Raw genomic sequence first — 5,000 nt, forward strand, 5'->3', positions numbered from 1 at the left:
TAACAAGGTTTCCGTAGGTGAACCTGCGGAAGGATCATTAACGAAAGTTTTAAACAAACTTACAAAGTTTGAAAGAGAGAAAACTCTATCACTACGTTGAGCTCTTGACATTAAAACACATGATACGCAAAGACACTAAACACATGATAATAATATATTCAGTACGTGCCAAAGAAAAACTTGACAAAATCTATGACTCTCGATATGAATACACGCAAAAACTGTGAAAAGCAGCCAAAAGTATATATGACTATAACACATGATACGCAAAAATGAGGATGAAAAGTGCAGCTCCTCGCGTATAATAAACAAATAATAAATATATTGGCCGTACACAACAAAAATGCGTATAAACGAGCCACGATAGATGATTGAGAGAGAAAGGGAGAGAAATATTTGGAGGTAGTAGCAAACAAACGAAAGAAAAAACAGATACCAAAAATGTTAAATGACAATTCGTCGTTACGGCAGTCGTGATGCGGAGAGATATTACGGTTACGTGTAGGAGGTCGCTTTGGTTCTCATCGTCGATACTCCCGTCCGTATTTCGTATCCGCCGACGCGTTTCGTACGAACAAGCGCTAACGTTAAATAAAGTTTAAAAAATGAGAGAGCAACGCCGTTTCATGTCGAACGCTGTAAATAGAAAGAACGAAAGTTTACCGACGAAAGAAAATCGAGAGTTTCCTCTCTATCTTCTCGGCTCTTCTTTCCGTAGCGTATAAGAAAGGTTTCGACTCTCCCGGGACGTCGTTTACTTCTTATTAACGGGTACCGCACGATCCTTCGATAAATACAAAAAGTCGTCGTAACAAGAATGTTCAACTTGAACACGAAGGAAAATCCCGAACATTCTCATATAAAAATATATCTATACATAAATGAATCTGTCGCGAATTTTACCGGCAGAAGGTTCGTTATGTAAAAAATGGATCGTATGCATGGTGTACCCGTTCGTTGCGACGTCTGAGTTAAAAGGAGGAGAGAATCGAAATTGTTAAATAGATACGCGCCAGGAAAGCGGAGAGATTTCGGAGAAGTAAGGAAGAGGTGAAGGTTATAAGAATCTCGAAATATTCTTATCGGACTTTCCTTTCTATAATTTTTATTCTTGATTCGTGTTGCGTACTCTCTCGACCCCGTGTGAAAACACGAGAGAGAATATAAAGAAATATTTTGGGACGTTTGGTAACGAAATGCATGGGTTTGCGAAAAAAAATTGTTAAATTTCTTGTTTTTTTTTTTTCGCCCGCTTCGTGAGAGACTCTCATTTTATTTTCTTTCTCTCTATAAATTTTGTCTTTGGACCAAAGGGAACACCCCCTTTTAGCCTCTCTCTATTTCGTGTTAAACGAGAAACGAAATTTAGAGTGTGACACGGAGGCTTTCACGCGGGGGGTGTCCGGGTAACCGATGGAAATCGAACCACGAAACCGCTTCGACGAACGAAGTCGCAACTTCACGAGAGTCCGCCTGCTTACGACGGACGATATGGTAACGTATCGCTTTACGGACCGGCTGAGAAGCGAAAACGATAGCGTAGTCTCCTTCGTTGGTAGACCGATCTGACGCCGGCCATGGAGTGTCCGTATTGAATCTCGCGATACCGCCAAGACGTCCAATATATGTAAGCAGCGAGCAGGAGACTCTGTGTTACGCGCGACAGCGCGTTTCGTATTTTCCACGGTTTTTGAATGACTTTACCACCCGGAACGGACTGAAAACTCGCCGCACGAAGAGAAATGCGTCACAGAGCGTTGTTTCATCGGCGGTTCTGTAGTTTTATACGGTCCTTTACCCGTCCATGGACGTTATCGTGTCGTCTTAATCATCAATCAGCTCGGGTAAATCTGTGAACAGAGCTATGACGGGACGACGTCCGAATACCGATACTCGATCTTGCGCTTGGATTGGAGTTAGTATTCTATGGACAATCGAACGAATTTATAAACCAGGTTAAATAAATCACGTACATACTGGTTTTCAGACGCTGAGTTGTTAAATATGAACAAAAATTTTTATACGATTACCCTGAACGGTGGATCACTTGGCTCGTGGGTCGATGAAGAACGCAGCTAATTGCGCGTCAACGTGTGAACTGCAGGACACATGAACATCGACATTTCGAACGCACATTGCGGTCCACGGATACAATTCCTGGACCACGCCTGGCTGAGGGTCGTTTATATAACTAAAGACTGCTTGCGTTTGCCTTTAGCAGCAAAAGGTTTTCTCTTCATTGTTAAATTTTTTTCGGTACCGCTCGTCGTTCGACTAGATAAAACGAAACTGTTAAACGCCGAAAAGTCGAACGTTTCGGAGCGGGATCCGATGGTCGAACGCGAGAGAGAGAACAACTTGCGAAATTGGCGAAAACGTACGAGCGATGGTTGGACATTTCGTCGGCGTTTGACGCGGAGAATGTTAAATGGAACGTTCGTGTCTCGCCCTCTCTTTGCTAGTGTTCATTTTTTTCACAGGCGACAGAAGAACATTTTCGTATATCTCGCAATTCTTAGTTTTTAGGATCTTCTCGGCGGAATGCGCTTATCTCGGCTTGCGTGAGTCGTGGTTTCTAGTTAAACCCCTAAAAGAGACCATATACGACCGCCCGTGAAAGAGCGCTCCCGAGTCGAAAACACCTAACTACAGAAGGATATTTAGACGAGAGAGAAAATGATTCTTCGCCCTGCGAGAGAATTGTTAGACACCAATTGAAGGAAGCAAGCCGAGAGTAGAGCGTGTTTACGGCGTTTCTCCGCGCTCCCGACGTTGTCTGAAATGATTGTCGAATTTTTTTTTCGACGGTGCGAAAGTTTATACAACGAGGGGAAAAGTTAAAAATAAACGTGCGACGGAAGCTCTTTCACGGTTAAATTATTACGAGATCGTAGCTTCGCCACGTTTTTTTTAACATTTACAAGCGCAGATCGCTTCGTTGTCGTTGATTAGAAGCGGAAGACCGCGCGATCCCAATACGGGTTCCGGTCGTCCAGTCCTCGAAGTGCATAATTGTGCCGGACGGACGTTGAAAAACCCGGACCGATCGAACGATAAACGCTTATTTGGTGATCGTCTTGCGAGAGTCTCCCTTCATTGTTGTTCGTGTGTTAAATTTCTTTTATCGAACAACGGTCGAACGCAAATGAACAATGACATTTACACCGAAGATCGATCTCGAAACGCTTTTGTTCCTCCTTTTGTGCGCTCGTGGTTTCATCGAACGATATATACACGACGAAGGTGTACCACGCACGTTAAAAATGGGATTTCTTTTTTCCTTTAACCCTTTATTCTCTGGACCATGATAAGTCACCGATGGTTTACATGGCTGTCTCTGGCATTCTCGCCCTTTTCTTGGGATTTTGCGTCGGAACGCGACAGCAAAAGAAAAAACGTATCGGACGATGCGTCTTTACGGTTTATCGACCGTCGAGTGTATATTCGAACGTAAATATGTTGTAACGGTATATGTATCCTTTAGGGGACAAAAGAAACATGAAACGATCGTGTGCGAGAGCGCGCCGAGGGTAAGAAGAAAAGGTGTCCGACCTTTATCTCCTCGTTGTCGTAGTCTCTCCTCGTCGTTTGTTTTAACGCGCCCTGGATAGATAAAAAGATATATCCGATTATAATATATACATATATACTCCGACGCGAGTCGAGAACAACCGGACGTCGTCGTCGTCGTTTTTTTTTTTTGTCGTTGTCCCGCCTGCCCGAATATGCGGCGTTTTAAGTGCCTTTTTTCTTTTGTCGAACAAAAGAGAGAGGAGACACCGAGCTTTCATTTTGGCTCGTACGTACCTTCGAGTAGTCGACGATATTGTGTTGATCCGAAAAGAGAAAAATAGTTGGTTATCGAACGATACAAGGAAAAAATCGAACGACATAATCCCTGTGCGTCGTTGGTATTAATATACCTTTCGTATTACGTGTCGAAACCCCGAAAAGAGCGTACAGTTTGTGGTATAACTTTGAAAAGAAATAATAAAATTTCGACGACCTCAGAGCAGGCGAGATTACCCGCTGAATTTAAGCATATTAATAAGCGGAGGAAAAGAAACTAACAAGGATTTCCTTAGTAGCGGCGAGCGAACAGGAATGAGCCCAGCACTGAATCCCGCGGTTAACGCCGCTGGGAAATGTAGTGTTCAGGAGGATCCGTTTATCCCGAGACATCGAATCGCGTCCAAGTCCATCTTGAATGGGGCCACTTACCCATAGAGGGTGCCAGGCCCGTAGCGACCGGTACGCGTCTCGGGTGGATCTCTCCTTAGAGTCGGGTTGCTTGAGAGTGCAGCCCTAAGTGGGTGGTAAACTCCATCTAAGGCTAAATATGACCACGAGACCGATAGCGAACAAGTACCGTGAGGGAAAGTTGAAAAGAACTTTGAAGAGAGAGTTCAAGAGTACGTGAAACCGTTCAGGGGTAAACCCGAGAAACCCAAAAGATCGAATGGGGAGATTCATCGTCAACGAAGCTGGCTCCCGTGTTGGTGCGATAGTGCCCCGGATGGTCCCGTTACGGCGGGTTTCCCATCGGCGTGGGCACACCACCCGCGGCGAATGTTCCGGCTATGTAGTCGTGCACTTCTCCCCTAGTAGAACGTCGCGACCCGTTGCGTGTCGGTCTAAGGCCCGAGGCGAAGACTGTCCGTCGCTTTTAGCGTACGATGACAGCCCCTTGGATGCCCGGCCGACTGCGCGACGGTACTCAGACGGTATCGGGCCGCAAAATTCTCGAACGCACTGCGTCCAGGACCGCCGCAAGCTCGTTCCAGTCTAGATACCGGATGTACGGACTTAGCGCCGTAACCGGGCCTGGCGGGCTGTTGGCAGGCGGAGTCCTTGGACTGGCCAAACTTTGAATTACCGGTCGGCGACGCTATTGCTTTGGGTACTCTCGGGACCCGTCTTGAAACACGGACCAAGGAGTCTAACATGTACGCGAGTCATTGGGATTTGATAAACCTAAAGGCGAAATGAAAGTGAAAGTC

The 5,000-nt window shown here is 45.5% G+C and overlaps 2 non-coding genes and 1 pseudogene across 2 annotated transcripts in view; all 3 read left to right on the forward strand.

Annotated features, from left to right (window-relative positions):
* The window catches only part of LOC143266579 (small subunit ribosomal RNA), a 1,933-nt gene extending 1,893 nt beyond the window's left edge, over positions 1 to 40 (forward strand). The window contains exon 1 of the ribosomal RNA XR_013041529.1: positions 1 to 40. This exon is cut by the window's left edge and continues 1,893 nt beyond it. This is a non-coding gene — a ribosomal RNA (small subunit ribosomal RNA).
* A 1,987-nt stretch (positions 41 to 2,027) lies between these two features.
* Positions 2,028 to 2,182, forward strand: LOC143266578 (5.8S ribosomal RNA). The gene has a single exon (XR_013041528.1). It is a non-coding gene; the product is annotated as a 5.8S ribosomal RNA (ribosomal RNA).
* Positions 2,183 to 4,002: 1,820 nt separating this feature from the next.
* The window catches only part of LOC143266580 (large subunit ribosomal RNA), a 5,320-nt pseudogene continuing 4,322 nt past the window's right edge, over positions 4,003 to 5,000 (forward strand).

This window comes from Megachile rotundata, unplaced genomic scaffold (assembly GCF_050947335.1).
Source record: "Megachile rotundata isolate GNS110a unplaced genomic scaffold, iyMegRotu1 scaffold1599, whole genome shotgun sequence".
Taxonomy (NCBI): Eukaryota; Metazoa; Arthropoda; class Insecta; order Hymenoptera; family Megachilidae; genus Megachile; species Megachile rotundata.